The sequence below is a fragment of the Elephantulus edwardii genome, unplaced genomic scaffold, assembly GCF_000299155.1.
Source record: "Elephantulus edwardii isolate Elephantulus edwardi_28Jun2011 unplaced genomic scaffold, EleEdw1.0 scaffold00045, whole genome shotgun sequence".
In the NCBI taxonomy this organism is placed as follows: Eukaryota; Metazoa; Chordata; class Mammalia; order Macroscelidea; family Macroscelididae; genus Elephantulus; species Elephantulus edwardii.
The window spans coordinates 3,215,042-3,237,512 of record NW_006399795.1 but is presented as its reverse complement, the minus strand read 5'-3'; the positions used below and the strand labels follow the sequence as shown (position 1 = coordinate 3,237,512).

Sequence of the window (22,471 nt, the reverse complement as noted above, 5' to 3'; positions counted from 1 at the left end):
TCTATCTCTTTGTTGGACACTTGGGTTACTTCCATCTCTTTGCTATTGTGAATAACACAGCAATAAACATGGGTTTACATACATATGTTTGGATTATGGCTATGGTTCTCCCAGTAGTGGAATTGCTGAATCATATGGCATTTCTGTTTCCAACTTTGAGAAAGTACAAGACCATTTTCCTTAGTGGCTGTACCAGTTTACATTCCCACTAGCAGTGAATAAAGAGTTTAAATCTCTTCACAGCCTCACCAATATTTGTTGTTTGCTGCCCTGTTGAACTTTGTTGTTATTGCTGGGGTGAGATGATATCTCATAGTTGTTTTGACTTGCATCTCTCTGGTAGCTAGGGATTTTGAACATTTTTCGTGTGTGCGTTTACCATTGGAATATCTTTGGTGCAATGTCTGTTCATGCCCTGTGTTCATTTTTTGATTGGGCTGCTTACCTTTTTCTTGTTGAGGTGCTGGAACATTCTATAAACTTTAGATTGAAGCTCAACATCAAGAAAAAGATTCTCACCACTGGACCAATTGGCAGCATCATGATAGATGATGAAGAGATTGAGATTGTTAACAGCTTTAGTTTGCCTGGCTCCACAATAAATACTCATTGTACCAGCAGCCAGGAAATTAAAAGACGAATTGGGAAAGTCTGCTGTCAGAGACCTCTCCAAGGTACTGAGGAGCAGCTATGTCAGTCTGGAGACTAAGGCACACCTGATACAGGCCATAGTCTTTGCTGTTACTTGCTATGACTCAGAAAACTGGACATTGACTAAGGATGATAGAAGGAGAATTGATGCCTTTGAGTTGTGGTGCTGGAGAAGGGTGTTGACTTCTAGGAGAAAAAAAAACATGTTTGTCGTAGAGAGGGTGAAATCAGGGTGCTCCTTGGAGGCAAGGATTCAGAAGCTTCATCTGACATACTTTGGAAATTTTGCAAGGCAGGACCAGTCCTTGGAGAGGAATGTCATGCTTAGGAGGGTGGAGGGACTGCACAAGAGAAGAAGACCCTCAATGAGATGGATTCAATGACTGGGGTAATGGAGGTAGATGTGTTGGAGACAATAATATTAGCTTAAGATAGAACAGTGTTTAGGACTGTTATACATAGTATCGCTATGAGTCATAAGCGATTCGATTGCACATAACAACAGCCACGTAAGTCCCTTATCAGATACATCATTGCATAATATTCTTCCCCAGTTTGTGGGTTTCCTTTTCACCCTGTTGGAGAAGTTTTTTTGATGTGCTTAGGAATTTGATTATTGAAAGGTCCTATTTACCTATTTTCTTTTCTCCTGGTTATGTAACTCTTTAGCACTTTATTTCCCCCACCCCATGCTGTAACTAATGTCTTTATTGTAATTTTTAATGTAAATTATATTTTAAATTTTAAAATATTGCATAAAATCATCTAAGGTATTTTTCTTTGTGATTTTGGAGAAAGTCTACAAAGAAAATGGGTTTTCAATTCAACTGTTCATGCCTCTTTTGTTTTAGGGTTTTTAAAAAATTTTTTTTTCTTAATTTTAATGAACATTTACAGAGACTTTGGATTTCCATTCACTCATTGTTGCATCTTTAGCACTTTAATGAGGTCCTTGACAGCAGATTGAACCAATGCAATGCAGCTTTTGATTTCTTTACAAATTTCCACTCTTTTGCTCCCAAAATCCATTTTTTTCTAATATACAGACTCTGTTACATCATTCCAGAAGTCTTGGAGTCAACTCTTAAATCCAAAATTTTATCTTTTGAATCATCTAATTAAGTATGAATGAGATTTCAGGACATAATTTCTCTTCATCAATGGACCTATGAAACCTAGATTGTTATTGTTGTTGTTGTTAGGTGCTGTCAAGTTGAGTGTGACTCATAGCAACCCTATGAACAAAAGATCTGAACCCTGTTCTATCCTGTGCCATCCTCACACTTCCTGACACACAAAAGCCCACTGAAACCTAGATTATGAGGTGTATATTTTCCTAATGTGTTGTTAGCATAAAATTTGTTGCTTTTTTAGCCATTACTGTTAGATCCCCTGGTCTTCACCTACCTTAAGTGCAGACATATAGTCTTGCAGATCATCAGTAGCTCTGGGACTAGGATAAGAGAATGAGTGCTTTCCACACTGAGCAGCAAGACTTGAGGCAAGCAAGGTTTGTGGCAGCTAGATTTGAGGTGAGCAAGATTTTTGGGGGACTGAAGCAAGACCCTGGTGGTGAGACCCTGATGATGGTGGTGAGGAGACTGTGGCTTTGCTGTGGAAACACTGTTCCAAGGTGTACCTGAGGCTTCTTGCATTTATGCTAGCCGTAGTTAAAGGTTTTTGTTGTTCCTGCTGGATACTTGGAACAGAAGTTGACTTAAAACTGCTCTGAGGCAAACCTTGCTGGATGATTTGAATTTGACTGCTGAAATGAAACCAGAGCCTGGACTAATTGAGGAATTGTGCCAAAACCTGGATTTATTTCAGTTAATATTCTTTGTCTTACCTGCTCTCCAACTTACTTCCCTAATAAACTTTATTCTCAGGATTACAGCTATATTATGTTTGAGGCAACAATGAATAAACTACACTCTTGCTGTTAATGTGGCTCTAGAGGCACCATGGGGCTCGGCTATGGGCTCTTTATCTGCTTTCTGCTCTGGAGCAGTGAGAGGTTGTGCTCTTCTTTCTTCCTCTCGCCCTTTTAGAGAGACATTCATGGCCCTGTGCTCCATGACTTGTTTTTCTCCTCTTTAGACCTCTAAGAACATGGAACCCACAGGGTAGACATTACCATTACAAATGGAAGAAATTTTGAAGGATCATGGGTGCCAAGCAAGCACAAATGGGATAAAGTAAGGTGCCACATGAAGATTCAAAGAACGGTGGATGCTCAGAAGAATGCTAAAGAAGCTGAGATGAGAACTCTGACCCCAGCAGACAGAGAACCTTTCCCTTCAATTGGTGGCCTGAATTCAAAGTTCTAGCCACCAAAACTGTGAGAAGATATACTTCTGTATATTAAAGTTACTGACTTGTTTCAGCAAAAGGGACATTCTTACTCCTTCAGAGCATTGGCTTGATAGGAATGGGCAAATCAGAAATTAACTAAAGGAGGAAATTAGGGATTTAGGCTTAAGTAGCTGGCTTTCATGAAAGTAGTTATTGATGAATGTAAGGGGATAAAAACCCCACAGGATAAATGAACAAAATAAAATATAAATGAAAGGCTGTACATTCATCAAACACAAGTGTATGAATGATAAAAATATTAATAATTTCAGAAGTGTTAAAAAAATCTGCTGGCTTGTGATATTTTTGTTAGAACAACCAGCTCAGAAAGAAGCAAAATTCCGAAATGACTTTACAATATAGCATGAAAAGTAGGGTAAGGCTTGCTTCTTTGATTAATTCGTTTATCTCCACTTCCATACCTGTGCTGATGGAATTTTAGGATTTTCAGTCTTCCTCATGCTAAATCTTGTGTCTGTCTAGAACCTCTACCAATTTACTACATTTGGCTAAGAATCATTGAAACTGTTGATTGGGGCTCTTGAGCTCCTAATAGCACTATTTTTCTTACAGTAAAAAAACTGGAAGCAAGCTCAGTGTCCAACTGCAGACTAATGGAAAACCAGATCATTGGTATATATACATCATAGTTACACAAAGAAGAGAGAACTACTATACATATGTGTACACAAATCATAAATGAGCTGTAGTGAACCACATTACTTACTAATGTAGATTAATGAGATTGTTGGATTCAATGGTATTTCTGTTCTCAGCATTTTAAGGAAGCATCAACCTACTTACTATAGTGGTTGTATCATTTTACATTTCCATCAGCAGTGCATAGAAATTCCATTCTCTCCACACATTTGTCAGCATTTATTGTTTGAAAACTTATTAAACATTGCTGTTTTTTCCAGGATGAAATAATACTTCATTGTAGACGAAGAAGCTGTTGTCCAAACAGAGCAAGGAAATACAGTGATTTAGAATCAGGAAGCGTGTGCATCAGGGTTGTATTTAATTTGTATGCTGAGCAAATTATTCAAGCTGGACTTAGGAGGAGAAATGTGGGAATTGACTCATCAACAGCCTGCATTATGCTTGCTAAAGGTGAAAAGGACTTTAAATGCTTATTGCAGAAAATTGAAAACTGCAGCCTTCAAGATATTTTGCATCTCAACATCAAGAAAACAAAAATCCTCACCAGTGGACCAATAAGCAATGTCATAATAGAGAAGAGATTGAAGTTAATTATTTCATCTTACTTTGATTCATACCCTTTGTACTCGCAGTATGGAGATCAGGAGACAGATTGCATTGGGAAAGTCTGCTGTGAGGGACCTCTCCAGATTATGGAGGAGCAGTGGTGTCAATTTGAAGACTAAGGTGTGTGATTCAGGCCATGATCTTTTCAGTCACTTGCTATGCATTCAAGAGTTGGACAGTGAAAAAGGATGACAGAAGAAGAATTGATGCCTTTGAGCTGTGGTGTTGGAGAAGAGTACTGAACATGGATCACTAAGAACAAACAGATATGTTTTGGAGAAAATGCAGCCAGAATACTCTATGGGAGTCAAAGATGATGAAGCTTCATCTTGGGTATTTTGGGCATGTTGTTAGGAGAGGCTATTCCTTGGAGAAAGACATCATGCTTGGAAAGGTGGAGGGTCAGCAGAAGACAAGAAGACCTTCAACGAGATGAATTAACTTAGTGACTGTAGCAGTGGACGCAAAGTGTGCCAGAGCTGATGAGGATGTCACAGGATGAGACATATTTCAGATTTGTTGTTCGTAGAATCTGAGTCATATTCCACTTGATAGCACCTGACAACATTAGCTAATGGTCTTGATCATTTCTTCATATGCTTGTTGACCATGAATGTCTTCTTTCATGAAATAACCTGTTTATGCCCATTTTGTAATTGGGTTTTCTTTTTCCTGTTGATGTGTTGGATTTTCTAGAAGTATTAGAGATAGTCCCTTGTCATATATATTTCATTCGCGGATCCTTTTTCCCATACTGTAGATTCTCTATTTACTCTTCTATAGAGGTCTATTGATGAACATTAGTATTTCATTTTTAGAAAGTCCCAGTCATCTAGTTTATACTCTACTACTTGTTCTTTTTCTGTTATATTGTATATTCTGTTTATGCCATAGACTAGCACTCTAAGTTTGCCCTCATTTTTCAGTCTCTCTATAGAGAGAAATATTTGACATTGGTTTTGTATATATGCTTTTAATTATGTTGCCTTTTCTTTCTATTCCTATTTTGTTGAGCATTTTTATCAGGATTTATTGGATTTATTTTTATTAGATTTTGGCACATGCTGTTTCTGCATTAATTGAGATGGCCATGTGTTTCTTTTTCTATTTTATTGATGCAGTTGATTACATTGATTTTCTAATGATGAACCCTCGGTATATACCTAGTTTGAATCCCATTTGATCATGATGAATGATTGTTTTGGATATAATACTGGATTATATTGGCTAGAATTTTGTTGAGAATTTTTACATCTATGTTCATGAGGGATGATAGTGTATAATTTTTTTTTTGCCTGGCTTTGGTGTTAGGGTTATACTTGCTTCGTAGAATAAGTTCAGGAGTATTCCATCTTTTTCTATATTCTGAAATAATTTGAGTAAAACTAGTGTCAGCTCTTCTCTGTATGTTTGGTAGAATTCATAAATTTTCTGCCTCTGTTAGCTTAAGTAGACAGTGAATTTTTAAAAGTTTGTCCATTTCTCCTAGGTTTTCACATTTGGTAGACTGTAGTTCTTAACAGTATTTTGTTACTGTTTTTTTTATTTAGTTGGCTGTGGTGTGATATCACCCATTTCATTCCTTATTTATAGTTTTTCATACATGAAAATTAATCCGTTACGTCATGTTGGTGTTAAAAGCACAATTGTTTGCATATCTTGAAATTTTCCACAAATGCTGGATATAGAGCTTATCATACTGTTCAATTTACTTGAATCCATCATCAACACCTATGTTAGCAGCAGTTAAGAAGTCAAAAGATATATTGGAAAATTTGTTATCAAGGATTTCTTCAAAATGCTAAAGAGCAACAGTGTGGATTTTGAAGACTAAAGTGTGCCTGAGCCAAGCCATGATATTTTAATTTCCTTCCTTCCTATGCATCTGAAAATTGGAATAAGAATGACAAGAAGAGTTGACTGAGCCCTTGCATTGTGGTGTTGGTGAAGCGTATCGAATATCCTGTGGATGCTAAAAGAACAGACAAGTAGTCTGTTTTGAGAACATGCAACCAGGGTGCTCTGTAGAGACAAGGATGGTGAAACTTTTTCTCATATATTTTCCGCATGTTGTTGTCAGAAAGGGCCAGTCCTTGGAAGAGGACATCATGCTTGGAAAGGTAGAGGATCACTGAAAGAAGAAAAACCCTCAGCAGATGGATTAATACAGTGACTGTAACAATAGGCTTGAGTATATTTGAGATCATGAGGATGGTACAATATAGAGCAAGGTTCAGATCTGTAGTTGATGTTTGCTGTGAGTCATGGTTGACTGGATGCCACCTAGCAACAACAGGAGCATCTGAACGCAGCTGAGGATGATGCATCTTCTGGTTGCTCTGGTGGACAAGAGAGTAGTAGTCTTTTAACTTGACTATCATTTTGCAATAGTAGTTGCTTCCATTGTCATCTTATTTTCCATGTACTAGAAAAATACTGAAATTGATATTTAGAGATACTATTTGAGCTTTTAATGCATTTTCTAACAAGTTAGCATAAATAGCAATCGATTCTCCTTTAACCTGGCTTTGAAGGGTCCTTCAAATTGCCTTATTTCAAGTAAGGGCTTATACAAAGCAGGTTTTTATAAAACTGTTAAGATGGTTTTTTTCTATCTTGTAAGAAAAGTAGATCTGTGGCAATGTTTTTTATTCCTTGTATGTACCTGAAAGCAGTTCTTGGTACAGAATAAGGTGAAGTAAACGGAATGTGCTTGATCCTTTTCTCATCATGTGCTGTATATAACTGTTTTCTTAAATTGAATTATTTATTTCATATGGCTATAAAACAGTCATATCTGTTGCAGTATGTTTTACAGTATATCAGAGCAGAGCTGAGGCTTGAGGTCTCAGGAAACTTTTACTTGAGAATTTCCAGTTACTTGTGGCAAATAATTGCTCCTAACCCAAACCATCTCCCTGGTGTTTTGAATTCACCAGGAGCTCCACGGGAGAAGGATGGGCAGTCTCCTCTTGTGTTACTTACAGATTATTAAAAACCTGCGGGAAGGTCAGCTATGAATTGGTTCTGACTCCACACAATGAGTTTGAGTTTCAGTAGTAGCGTACTGTGGTTCCTCCTAGATACTGACAAGTTTTCTGGTTCTTGAGGATTGGCCTTCTGCTGTTTTCCCTGCTAGAAAGTTTTACTGCCTTGATCCTCATAGTTTTATGCCTTTATTTAGTAAAAAAAAAAAGTACGAGGAAGATAATTTGTTAACCATCAGAGTACAATTTCTCTGCTTACCTTACCCTGCTTTGGGGATGACTTATTTTACTTATATCCATGAATGGAATTAAACAGTCAAATCTAATGTAAAAGAACTGTCTTTCATTCTGAAAACAAAAGCAAATGGAAAATACTCAAAGCACAGAGAAAGAAAAATCACTTCTACCATTCGGCAAGAACTATCATTAACACTTTAAAAATAGTATTTAATTATGTTTCCAGTGTACCATTAACATTAGGTATATATTATTGTTGTTAATTGTCATTGAGTCACGTACGACTCATAGCCACCCTATGAACAAAAGACCACAGGCCTTTTTATAACTATCATTGTTTCTCCAAGTTCATAGAGTTTCCACAGGTTTGTGATTTAGGAAGTGGATGCCACTCCTGCTTACAAACCTGCCTTCAACTGGGAGTTCCACCAAACACTGTCATTAAGGCATTTGAGACCCCATTGGCACAAGGTTCAGCATCACAGCAAACCCAGATTACCTCAGCACAGCAAATTGACAGAAGAGTGTTGTAAGATTTTGTAGAATGCTCCTCAAAAATATAGTAACAAGGGATTAAAATATAATCCCTTGGGTCCAACTTTTTAAATATAAGGGACCTACAGGATGTCTTGTTGACTCTTAGAGGTTTAAATAAAAAACCACCAAACAATCCACACCAACCCTTAACCAAAACAAGAGAGCCCATCTTACAGAGTCCAGCCAGTACATTCAGTCTCCAAAATGGAGACAAGGGCTGGGCGTTATGTGTTGTTGAGTGCCATCTAGTAGTGACCCTATATACAAAAAACCTTAATCTAACTTCATAGAGTTTCTACAGGCATGTTTAGGAAATGGATGCCACTCTTGCTTCTAAACCTGTCTTAATTAGTAAACTAGCTCTACCAAATATTGTCAACCGTGTGTAACCATTAGGGCATTTGACAGACCAGTGGCACAGGGTTCCATATCAGCATTCCCAAGTTTCCTCAGTACAGCAAATGACAGAACAGTGCTGTACCACTTAGGAAAATGTTCATTTCAAACATAATTAAAGCCAGTCCTGAGGGCCCAAAGGAATTTTAAAAAAACCTCAGGCCCACGCACCAGGCTCTCAATGGCTCTAAGAAGCTTCCAGCCTACTTTTTCCCTTGAACTCTCACACATAGTAGATTGTTACTTAATGAGCTTGTTAACATATGTTGTTGTTGTTAAGTGCCATCAAGTCGTAGAAGACTCATAGTGACTCTATGAATGAAAAACCTGAATGCTTGTATAAATTTCATCATTTCTGCAAGTTCACAGAGTTTCCGAAGGCAAGCTATTTCGGAAGTGGATGCCACTCCTGCTTCCAAGCTTGTTTTAACTGGGGAGCTCCACCAAACACTGTCCACCAAGGGTAACCATTATCTCATTTGATACATCAATGTCACAGTGTTTAGCATCACAGCAACCATAAATTTCCCTCTGTACAGCAAATGGACAGACCAGTGCTATACCACTTAGAAGAATGTTTGACCAAAAACAATTAAAACCAGGCCTGAGTGCTACAGATTAAAATCACCCACCTTTGGCTTGGTAGCATAACTTTCTGTCCACTAGGCCAACAGAGCTCTCTCGTTGTTGTTATTAATTTATGTACTATCTTTAAATTTACTTTTCCCAGCCTCTAATTTTTACAATATTTACAACAGTATTTTTAGTGATTATGTGAAGTTCTAGAGAGTGGATATACGGTTACTTAATTGTGGTGGGGTTTTTTTCTTCTATTTTATGAACACTGATAAATAGCTTTGAAGATAAATGGCTGTATACTTTTCATGGTCATTCTTCTAAGCAAAAATTTTCATAATAGTGATCCTTGATCCATAGGAATTTATATTTTAAAATTCTTTTTATAGCTATTTAAAGATAACATTATAACTAATAGAAGTTTTTGTGTGTGTATGGAGGGGTTTCGTTTTAAGAACATTTAAAGATTTCAGTTTTGAGCACAGATATTGAGAAACCTGTGGTATTTCTAAATACTGAACCATTTTAAATTCCGTAATCCTCTAGATGTACCATTTCAAATGGCACCCAAAGTGCAGAAAGGTTATATAAAGCTAGAAGGTTATAAAGGGTTATTAGAATGTCCTTCAATATTGTTTTACTCTTGTGATACATCTATTACTTTTAATAACATGATAAATTAAGGTAAAGGTGGATTGAGTGAGCTTTTAAAAATTTGTGTCTGCGGTTCAAATCCACCAGATGCTCTGCTGGAGAAGGAGGGGAAATCTCCTCCTGTACCAGTCAGATCTGATTTGACGGTACACACACCCAAACAATAATAATAATTTTAAAAAATAGAATTTGTGTCATTCATTCTTTTTATTAGATCCTTTTTCTTCTGAGAACTGACCCTATTTAAGTCCTCATGTTTATTTTAATTTAAAGGACAGATTGAGATTTATTTTTGAGATTATTTATTCCTTAAATTGTTCTCAAGTTGTTGTTAATGTGCTTCCAAGCCAGACTTGACTCACAGCTGACCCTCTATTGGGTTTTCTGAGGCTGTATATCATCACACAGAAGGTGATTGTATATTTTTCTCCTGCAAAGCACCTAGTGGATTTGAACCCCATAGTTTTGGATTGGCTGCACAACTCCTTTCCTAGGCCACCAGAGCTCCTAGCTAAAGAGGTGGTAATCAAGTGAGTGATCTACTAGTAATTCTTTATCACCTTGTCTCAATTTTTGTTTGTCTCTTCCTAAGGATTAGCTCTCAAGAGGACCAGATCTGTCTTATTTCCAAGTATCTTATGAATCTTTATTATTTGTTGCCATTGAGAATTTCACTTCAAAGTGAATTGCTAGGACAAAGTAGAACTACCATATGGCATTTCCAAGGTTGTAGTCTGACGAGAGCAGACTGCCACATCTGTCTCCTGGTGAATGACTGGTGAATTCAAGCTACTGACCTTTCAGTTAGCAGCTAAATGCTCAACACATTGTGGTAAAACTGATTGGTGTTCAGGTCCATTCCTTCTAATCTTACAGTTGCTGGTCAGACCCTAACGGCCAAGAAAGATTTTCTAGTGTATCTGAACAGTGCTGGAGAAAAACTTGTAGTATTTGACTTCTCTGGCCACTTAGTGTGGGCTTTGCAAAATGATCAAACCTTTTTTTTCATTCCCTATCTGGAAAGTGTCCTCCTCTCTTTCAGCAAGCAGGGTTGTGCCATCTGCATAACGCAGATCCTCTCTGAAACTGGGGAGGACCTGAAGCGCTTGCTGCAGAGAGTCAAGGACTGCAGCCTTCAATATAGATTGAAGCTCAATATCAAGAAAACAAAGATTCTCACCAGTGGGCCAATTGGCAGCATCAAGATAGTTGGTAAAGAGACTGAGATTGTTAACAGCTTTAGTTTGCTTGGCTCCACAGTCAACACTCTTGGCACCAGCAGCCAGGAAATTAAAAGATGTATTGTGATGGGAAAGTCTGCTGTTAAGGACCTCTCCAGAGTACTGAAGAGCAATGGTTCACTTTGGAGACTAAGGTGTGCCTGCTACAGACCATGGTCTTTACAATCACTTGCTGTGCGTCAGAAGGCTGGACAATGACTAGGGATAATAGAAAGAGAATTGATGCCTTTATACTTTGGTGTTGGAGAAGAGTATTGAATATACCATGGATCATCCAAGAGAGGTTGAACTAGGCTGCTCCTTGGAGGCAAGGATTCCGAAGCTTCATCTGACATACTTTGGACATGTTGCAAGGAGGGGCCAATCCTTGGAGAGGGACATCATGCTTGGGAGGGTGGAGGCACACCACAGGAGGGGAAGACCCTCTATGAAGTGGATTGATTCAGTGACTAGGGTAATCACGGTAGGTGTGTTGGAGACAGTGAGATTGGCACAGGACAGAGCAGGGTTTAGGACTGTTGTACATAGGGTTGCTATGAGTTGCAGACGACCCGACGGCACATAACAACAACATCATCTGGAAATATGACAACGTGGTGTTCCTTGAAGTTTAAGTGTTTGATTCTCAGGATGTTGCCTTAAAGTGTGAAGTCAAATGCATGCTAACGTTTCAGTATTATAAAAAGAGACAAAAGGTGGATAAATTTTCTGGTGCTAACAAGGAAAAGCTTGAAGCCACTATTAATGAACTGAGCTAATTGTATTTGTTGAAAACAACTAACTGTCAGCTATTTAAAACATTTTTTCCTTCCTCTTTTTACAAAAAAGAACAAGTATGAAGGTTATATGCCTGATTGCCATCTGATTATAAATGACAATAAAATATTAATTCTACGCTTTTTTAAAAAAAACACTAAAAATCACTGTGGTACCAGTGTTTGCTAGTCAATAAATGAATGAAACAGTGAATATAGATTAGGATCTGATGATCTCATGTATACAGAAAAATTTTTTTCCTCCTTCATTTGAGCACAAATTTTATAAATAGTATTTAAATAACCAGTGTTGCACATTAATTCAGTTCTATACTCTGCTGAGAATCTGTTAAGCATCCTTTAAGAATATAATTGTAATGACCATATATGTACTTTGGACATGTTGCTAGAAGGTGCTTTTCTTTGGACAAGGACATAATGCAGGGAAGAGTGGAGGGTCAGCGAAACTGATGAATTGACATGGTGACTGCTCCAGTGAGCTCTTGTATGTCAGGAATGTGAGGATGGCACAGGATAGAAAAGGGTTCAGATCTTTTGTTCATAGGGTCACTATGAGATATACTTGACTCGATGGCACCTAACAACAGTGTATCTTCCTGAAAATTGGACAGTGAATAAAATAGACTGAAGAATTGTTGCCTCTTAATTGTGGTGTCGTTGAAGAATATTGAATATACTATGGACTGACCCCAGGAAGATGGATTGATTTGCACAGTGACTGAGGCAATGACTCAAGTGTATTGGAGATGATGATGATGGCCCAGGTAGGACAGGATTAAGGTCTGTTGTTCATAGGGTTGCTATGAGTCGTACTCAGCTCAGTGGCACCTAAAGCAGCAACAATACAATCTTCCCAGAGAACAAACAAATCTGTGTTGGAGAAATAGCCAAAATGTTCCTTAGAAGCAAGGATAATGAGTTTTCATCTCACATACTTTGGGCATGCGATCAGAAGGAATCAGACTTTGGCAATAGATAGAATATTTGGAAAAGGAGAGGACTGATGAAAGAGAAAAATACCCTCAATGGATTGACACATGCTGCAGCAGTGAGCGTGTGAACATGATGAGAATGGCACAGGATCCGACTGTTTCGTTTCATTATACACAGAGTTGTTTGAGTTGTTCCCAACTAAACGACACCTAAAAGCAGTAACATATAGTATTCTATTATTGTGTTATGAGTCATACTTTATTTAGCCTGCGCATTGCAACCATAGGACTGCTATGAAGGTGATGAAAGCTAATATAGGTAGGGAAGGAATCGTTTATAGGAGGAGGCAGTTTAATGCAGCTGTTTAATAGACACATCAGCCTTAAAATTGTTTGTTGTTGTTATGTGCTGTCGAGTTTCCTGTGACCCATCGTGACCCTGTGTACAATAGCCCTAACCCTGCTCTGTCCAGTGCCAGTCTCACTGTCTCCAACACACCTACCCCAATTACCCCAGTCACTGAATCAATCCACCTCAGCGAGGATCTTCCTCTCCTGCACTGTCCCTCCACTCTCCCAGCCATGATGTCCCTCTCCAAGGACTGGACCTTCCTTGCAACGTGTCCAGAGTATGTCAGAGGAAGGCTCAGAATCTTTGCCTCCAAGGAGCAGCCTGGTGTAACCCTCTTTAGGATGAAACTGTTCGTTTTCTTTCCTCACATATCCTATTCCAGCCCTGCTTCCCTGTACTCTTTCACCTTAATTGTTAACATCTCTATCTTTTGCTCAGGATAAAAACTATGGTATCTTCCTTGAGTTCTCTCTCATCCTCTTAATTCTTCGGAGAGTCTTGTGGAATATGTCCAGATCTGATTACTTTTTGCCACCACCTACAAAGACTTCCTAACTTGTCTCCTTGCCATTCAGTAGACTAGTTGTATCAGAGCAGCTAGAATAATTCTTTTGAAGTGTGGAACAGTAGTTAATTGTTCAATATTACTTTGGTGGCCGAGTGGCAAGAAACTGCACTGCAATCCCAAAGGCACATGGTTTAAGGCCACCAGGTGCTCCGTGGAAGAAGGATGGGCATTTTCCTCCTAAGTGATTAACAACCTCTGAAAATCTGCCGGAGGGTCAGTTCTGACTTGATGGTACACAACAGCAACAGCCTTTGGTTATGGCCTAGTGCCTAGTGGGTAGGGAGTTACCCTGCTAGCCCAAAGGCAGGTGTTTTGATTCTACCAATTGCTCCAAGGGAGAAAGATGAGCAGTCATCTCCTTGCAATTTATAGCCTCTGAAAACACTATGGAAAGTCAGGTATGAATCTGTTCCAGTTTGTCTTGACAGTGAGGAAGAGGAGTTTGAATTTTGAATTTGACTTTCACCTCATTTCTGGGTGGGATTATGCTAATACTGTGAGTAAAATAAATAATATTCTTTGAGTGGAAACATACAATTAAGATCTGTAAATTACTTACGAGGAGATTGGTAACATTTTGTTATCCCGTGAGGCTAAAGTTGAGCCAATTTAGAGACAGAAAATAAAAATCTTGCTTCCACCAGGAAAGAACCAGCCAGTACAGAGCACATCCTTCTGGGCCAGAGATTTCCTGTTGGGATCAGAGATGCAGCAGCCACAGCAACAGATGGTGGTAGAGAACCAGAGGCCATAGTGAGACAGCTGAACTGAAACTGCACTCCAACGTGCTATTTCTTCATGTCTTAAATGTTCTTCATGAACCAGATTTTACTAATAATAACAATATTCTATTTTAAAAATTGAAGTAAAATTAAAAGAATACAGATTTAGCCTTTTAAAGTGCATAATTCAGTGACATTTAGAACAGTCACAGTGTTGTGGGACCACTATCTCTATTGTTGTTGTTTGGTGCCGTTGAGTCGTAGACGACTCATAGCGACCCTATGAACGAACGGCCTGAGCACTGTTCGTACATAGAGTTTCCAGAGGCAAGCCATTTCGGAAGTGGATGTCGCTCCTGCTTCCAGGCTTGTGTTAGTCAGGAAGCTCCAGCCAACACTGTCCACCATGGGTACCTAGTGCCACGATTGGCACATCACTGTCACAGTGTTCAGCATCACAGCAACACGAGTTCCCTCTGTACAGCAACGCACAGACCAGTGCTATACCACTTAGAAGAATGTTTGACAGGAATCTCTATATAATTTTAAAACATTTTCATCACCCCAAAAGAATATCCGATGTCCATTGAAAAATCACTCATCACGCTACTGTTGCATGCCCTGGCAACCCCTAATCTGTTTCTGTGTTTAAGCTTTTGTGCATTCTGGATATTTCATATGAAAGAACACATACCAGTTTTATTTTTGTGTCTGACTCACTGTTTTCAAGGTTTACTCAAGTTGTAGGACTTCTTCACTTTTTAGGTAGATTCCTCTACTGATAAGCGTTTGGATTGTCTTTCCCCCCCCCCCACTATTGATAATAATGTTGATATTGATGATAATTATACAAGCATTCATGTACAAGTTTCTGTATGGACATGTTTTATTTTTTTTTATTATATCCCTAGTTTGAATGTAATTGCTAGATTTTATATTACTTCTGAGGAGACTCAGTGCAGTGGTTAAACTTTTGGCTGCTGACTCGGAGATCAGTAATCAGAACCTGTTAGTGAGTCTCCTCTCGGTTACAGCCCAGGAAACTTGTATAACAGGTCTTTGCCCTGTTTGGGTTGCTGTGAGTTGGGATCTACTCAATGGCACACAACAACTTGATAAATCTATGTTTAACTTTTTGATAAATGTTCATTTTTTTTTTTTATTCCCCTAGTAGTGCCTGAGACTCCCTATTTTGTCATATTCTTGTCAACATTTTGTATTAGTTTTGGTTTTGCATATATGTTGTTGTTGTTGTTATGTGCCATTGAGTCGCTTGCGACTCATAGCGACTCTATGTACAAGAGCCCTAAATCCCGTTCTATCCTGTGCAAACGTCACTGTCTCAAACACACTCATTCCCACCACTCCAATCACAGAATCGATCCATCTCATTGAGGGTCTTCCTCTTTTGCGCCATCCCTCCACTCTCCCAAACAGGATGTCCCTCTCCAAGTACCAATCCCTCCTTGCAACATGCCCAAAGTATGTCTTATATGTAGTACTCTATTGTATTTATGAAGTGTACTTTTTAAAAAGCTAATTCACATTTCTCAGACCCAAGAGCTTTGTTGTTGTTGTTGTTGTTGTTGTTATTGTTATGTGCCATCGAGTCGTTTGCGACTCATAGTGACCCTGTGTACAACAGCCCTAAACTCTGCTCTATCCTGTGCCAATTGCACTGCCTCTGACACACCCATCCCGATTACCCCAGTCACTGAATCAGTCCATCTCATAGAGGTTCTTCCCCTCTTGCGCCGTCCCTCCACCCTCCCAAGCATGATGTCCCTCTCCAAGGACCTGTCCCTCCTTTTAACATGCCCAGAGTATGTCAGACAAAGCCCTAGAATCCTTGCCTCCAAGGAGTTGCTTGGTTTAACCCTCTCCAGGATGAATCTGTTTTTCTTGGAAGTCCATGGTACATTCAATACTCTTCTCCAGCACCACAGATCAAAGGCATTAATTCTCCTTCTGTCCTCCCTAGTCATTGTCCAACTCTCTGATGCATAACAAGGGATTGCAAAGACCGTGTCCTGTATCAGGCGCACCTTAGTCTCCAGAGAAACACCGTTGCTCTTGAGTAGAGAGCTTTAAGTTTAAGAGCTTTAAGTTCTTTATTTATTAAAAGATGGTACTGATGCCTACCCAGACTAATATCCTGAGGTCCCTGTGAGAATCAAGTGAAATCAAGTGTGATAAAGAGCCATCCAGAACTTGAGCAGCCATCTATAGGATCATAGTTGAAAGTGTATTTGTTAAATTCCTTTTTGTGGTTGATTTTGGCACCTAAGTAATGATTTTTAATGAGAATGTAAAGGCAGAAATAATTGAACCAATGACTGAATTAGTTAATTGTTGTTGTGTATTTAGAACCACTTTTTATTGCAGTATATATTTTTAATTCCTTAATTAATCTTAAAGGTAGCTCTGTTGGCCTAGTGGTAAGAGACTGTGCTGCAATCCTGAAGGAATGCAGTTCTAATCCACCAGCTGCTTCTCCAGAGAAGGATGGGCAGTCTTATCCCCTATGATTAACTGCTCCAAAAACCCACCCAAGATTCAGCTGTGGGTTGATTCCAACTCAGTGGTATACAACAACAGCAGGTAGCTGAGTAAATATTATTCTGGCTGTTATCTGACTGAAAGGTTGGTGATTAAAAATCAGCCACTTTATGGGAGATAGATGGGCGGTCTCTTCCCCTACCCCCCGAAAAGATTTACAGCTTCAGAATAAAGGCTGGATCCTCATTCTTAAATGGAGAGTCTTGATGAGTTACATACCTAAATACATGGTTTTTACATCTTTATTCCAGATAATCAAGAGAAATGACTAGATAAAATCTTCCTGTACAAAGCCTAATGTTCTTTCTGTTGCTTTATGTTCTTTGTACTAGTCCTTCTCCCCTCCCCCACCTCAGGCATTCTGTGCTACTCTTTTTCAAGTAGCCTTAAACTGTACTTCATTTCTTGGCTACTCATAGCAGACAGCAGCCCTGCCCAGTTTGGTTTTTAAAGCCGCCTTTGCAATTCTCAGGCGCTGTTTTGGAGTTCATTTTTAAAAGTCTGTGTCAGTAACTCGGTGCTTTTTTGCTTTTGGTAGTTGCTCAGTGGAGTGTGAAGTACTGTAATTGGAGCTAGCAGTCTGGAATCCCATTACTGAGACTGTCAAAGGGATTGTAACTCCCACCCCATCTTAGGCCAACGTACATTTTCTTTTCTGTAGTGTATCAAGAACTTTGGTTGTTTTACAGATCAAAAGACATATAATGAGTTAAAAATGAGTATATGTTGTTGTGTTGTTGTTATGTGCCGTCAATGTTGTGTACATACAGGAGGTAGAAATAAGAAATAGGACATTAAGTTGTTGAGAGTGTCTACGAGAAATTAGATTTTTGTTATTCAGCAGGCATAGGCCTGGAAGTCAACCAGCTCTGAGTTTTTGTCTTTTCTTATTTAGAGATAAATAATCAAAGCATTACTGGGACTATTAGAAAAGCACTGGGAAGGAAAGTCAGCTGAGTAATTGAGGTTTAGGGTGGGAAAAGGTAGGAAATGTCTGGAAAACCCTTTTTTTGTCAGAATTGAAACTCTGAGGTCAAAATTAGCAGAAGCAGCACAAATGAGGAAATGATTTAACTGCACTTATTGTTTCCCGTGACATTGTCCTGCCTTGATTTCCTTTTGTGATTGTGAATTACTTTGAGGAGGCAAACTGAATATAGCGAAAACAAAAGAGCTTTTACTTTAAAAAAATTTTTTAATACTTTATTGTTATTTTGGGTGAAGGTTTATACAGTAAATTAGGTTCTTACAATTTTTAATCAAATTGTTAAAATTCTGACACAGTGTGTCATTCTTTCCATCTGTGTATTATGTTGGCATTGATCTAGTTTCCCTTCCCTGCCCCCCTTGCCTTTGCTTTTGAGTAAATGTTGATGCTTTGATCTCATTACTCATGGGTGATAAAATCCAATCTATAATTTGGCTGGAAGCTACAGAAACAACTTTGGCTCCAAGTTTAGATAGGGTTGTAGTCTGGGAGTGGGGTACTTTCTCTAGTCTCTTACTGATCTAGTAGGCCTGAGCTTTTGTAGAAATTGGAATTTTGTTTTTACATTTTCCATTCTCTTCAGGAGAATGTCTCTCTGGTTGACAGAGCCAGTAGTGGAGCCTGAACTTTGTAAATTGCCATTTAGTGATGACAGACAAGAAAGGATAATAAGTAATTAACCAAAAAAATAACAATAATAATATATTGATCTTTTAATGTATGCCCGATAAAATTATCTTGGATTTTAGTTTGTTAATGTTTGCAGTCGTCCCTCAAGGATGCTTTTCTTTTTCTCTGTTTCACAGATGAATGAGCTGAGACAGTAACTTGCTTGAGTCATATATCTAGACTTCAGAAGTAGAAAATGAAGATGAGTTGTGTAGAGTCCTCATTCTGAACTGCACTGTATGCCTTCCTTCTCTTAATATTTATTGTTTTCAATTCCATGCAGTGACTTTGTATATTTCTCTCATCTTTTGATATATCCTGCATTATTCAGTATTTTACCCATAAAACCGTTCAGTTCTGGAACTTGGGGCTTGAATTTGTTCTCCTTTAGTTTTCTAAACACTGGCTGTTTGCTTATTTCTTTGTAATACTTTGCCTTGTCTTCTGAAGCTTCCCTTTGAAATCTTCTGTTTATAGCTTTTACTTTAGCATTTATTTATTTTGTTTTGGCCTCTAGTGCAAATTTCAGTCTCTTCTGAGGCCCATTGGCCTTTTCTTTCTTTCTTGTTTTTGCAGTGACCTTTTAAGAACTTTCTTTAAGAACCATTAATGATGTCCTTGATATTATCCCACAGCTCATCTAGTCTTTGGTCATTAGTGTTCAAAGCATCAAATTCTTGAGATGGTTTTTAAGTTCAGGTGAGATAGACTCGAGGTTGTATTTTGATTTAGGTGAACTTGTTTTCATTTTCTTCAGCTTCAGCTGAACTTGCACATGACTAATTGTTTCACAATCAACTCTTGACCTTGTTTTTACAGTTGATACTGAGCTTCTCCATTGATTTTTTTTCCAGAGATATAGTTAGTCTGACTCCTCTTGTAGTCCATTAGGTGAAGTCCATGTGTATATCAAGAAGCGTCTTGGATACATCATGGATTGCCAAGCAAACACGTCTCTTGGAGAAGATGAAACCAGATTCTCTTTAAAGGCTAGGATTTTGAAGCTCTTTCTCATACTTAAGACCTCATGCGTGGAAGGGTAGAGAGACAGCTCAGGAGAGGAAGACCCCAGATGAGATGGATCAATACAGTAACTGAGACCATGGGGTAGGTGTGTTGGAGTTAGTGAGAGTGGCTCAGGACAGGGCAGGCTTTGGAGCTGTTGTACAGGGTCACTGTGAGTCACAGGCGACTCAGTAGCACACAACAACATGTTGATAATCACTGCTTAGTTTTTATTTTAATATTTAAAAAGGAATGAGTGTATTAAAGTTCATAATTCACTGTGTAGCCTCTTTTCTAACATAGAGCAGGCAACATCATGATAGCCTGAGAAAAGACTGCAGTCACCAATTTCATTTTACTTGTTTTCATAGTCAACTCCCCTGGTTAAGAACTCAAAAGGCATATTGCATTGGGAAGATTTGCTGTCAAGAATCTCTTTAAAGTAGTGGTGGCAGTCGCGGTGGTGGTGATGGTGGTGGTGGTAGTTTACCCTCAAGTCAGAACTGACTCATAGCTGACTCTTCATCCAGTTTTCAGAGGTAATTAATCTCATGGGAGAAGACTGTCTGTCCTACTCGCATAGAACTGCTGGTGGTTTCAAACCACGTGCCTTCTGAATTGCATACCCTCTTAACACTAGGCCACCAGAGATCCCTCCCTAAAGTAGTATTATCCTTGTTTTAGAAAATTTCGAGTTTATTTTGCCTAGAGCACAACAAGCTTCCAGAGTCCACCACTAGAAGAGCTCCTACTGGGGTCTGTTGGAACTTATTTTAAATGACCATGAAGTTTTTATGATTGTAATGTTTTTACTCAAGTCTGCTTTCTGGCAAAATGCTTTATGCTATCTTCTAGTACTGTATTAGTTATTCTGATTAGAGGTTACCTATAGGTTTTGGTTTTACAATTTCAGAGTATAAATAGCATTGTTATGTGCCGTCGAGTCACCTGCGACTCAACAGCAACAACAGCCCTAAACTCTGTTCTATCCTGTGCCAGTCTTACTGTCTCTGATATACCTACCCCATTACCCCAGGCACTGAATCAATCCATCTCATCTAGGGTCTTCACCTCCTATGCTGTCCCCTCCACCCTCCCAAGCCTGACATCCCTCTCCAAGGACTAGTCCCTTTGCAATGTCCAAAGTATGTCAGCCGAAGCTTCAGAATCCTTACCTCCAAGGAGTAATTTAATTGTGTGTCACTTTTTCTTCATTTGGGGTATTTGAGCTTTTAGAAGAAAAAGATTGTGCTGGAGATATTTCTGGATTTTTAACATACCCAGAACATTCTTTGTTAGAAGAGTTAATATAAAGTTACAGTGTTGCCAGGATGATATGTTAATTATAGTTGCAGGCAAATCTTCGTAATTTGCTAACAACAGTATAATTGCAACATAGAGAGTCTTAGATATTAGATAAACAAATTTATTCTGGAGAATAAGAAGGCTTTTAAGTACAAATTTTGTTTTGATGGCCTTATTTTCTAGGACTCAGTAATTAAAACATTATTTCTGCATCGTAGTTAGAAGGCAAGGAAAAAATAGGAGTAAATTTGGAGATTTACCTAGTCTTTGCAAGGCCAGTTTTGACTCAGAATTGCTCCAAGAGAGATAATGATCAATTTTGTTCATCAGTGAACCTCTGAAATGGTGTTGTGGTTTTTTTTTTTTTTGTCATAATCATTTTGAAGGCATTTAATATTTACCTTGAATATGGTTCTTCATAAAGTCTTTCCATAAAAAAGTCTGTCTTGCTCTTCTCAGTTGGTAATATATGTCAGCTACAATTCGAGGAATAAAAAGTTTGACAATAGAAGGGAAACAGTATGAAAGTTATAGAGGGAAGTTAAATGCACATCATCTGCTCATATGACTGGAGAAAGATACAGTCAAGTCTTAGATTCTGAGACTGCTCTCAGGAAATCAGCCTTGACACCAGGAAGAACTTGGACGTGATGGAGAACCAATACCCAGAGATGAGGATGAGTAAGGGAGTAATTAAGGAAGTCAGTGGCCAGCCTAAAGAAAAACTCTAGAGGAGTCCAGAAAATTATTCTAACACTCAGTCATTCAAGACTCTAGTGGCCTACTGCATGGATAGTTGCACTGCCAATCCAAAGGCCAGCCTTTCAAATGCGTCAGTTACTCCTCTAGAGAAAGATGGGTGATCTATGCCTCCCCAGTTTCCTGCTTCTGATAACTACTGGAGGGTCAGTTATGTGTCAGTTCCAACTTAACGGCAACAAAAACCAACCACCACACTGCAGAGAACCTCCAGAGAGGAACTGCCTTTGGAACTCCCTGTTGTCTGTGCCGCTAGAGCTTTTCTTCTGAGGTGCTTCTACATGCAATTGAACTCCGAAACTTTTGGGTGATAACTGAGCATTTAGCCATTTGCACCACCCAGGAATTCCATAACCAGTTGCTATAGAACGGATTCCAGCTCATGACATAGTACATGACATTGAGTACCTTCTCTTCAACTGACTCTCTACCTTTCTTAGCATGATGTCTTTTTTCAAAGACTTGCCCCTCCTGACAACCTTCTCAAAGTATGAGAGATGAAGTTTCACCATCCTTGCCTCCAAGGAGCACCCTGATTGTACTCATTCCAAAACAGATTTATTTCTTTTTTTGGTAGTCCAGATACTCTTCAACGACACCACAGTTCAAAGGCATAGATTCTTCTCACTGATTCTTGTTATTGCCCAGTTTTTAGATGCGTAAAAAACAATTAAGAAGTCCTTGACTGCAAATTTTCCCAGTGCAACGCATCTTTTGATTTCTTAACTGCTGTTATCTTGGGTGTTGATTATAGATGCAAGTAAAATGAAATTATTGCATGGGTGCTGATTATAGATCCAAGTAATATGAAATTATTGACAACCTGAGTCTGTCTTCTATCTATCATAACTATTAACATTTTAAAAAATATTTTATTGTGTTTTTTTAGCATACCTTTAACAGTAGGTTAATTCCCAATTTTTAAAAAAATTTTTT

The 22,471-nt window shown here is 38.6% G+C and overlaps 1 protein-coding gene across 2 annotated transcripts in view; it reads left to right on the top strand.

Moving 5' to 3' along the window:
* Positions 1-22,471, top strand: part of KIF1B (kinesin family member 1B) — a 201,412-nt gene that overhangs the window by 35,271 nt on the left and 143,670 nt on the right. The window lies entirely within an intron of this gene.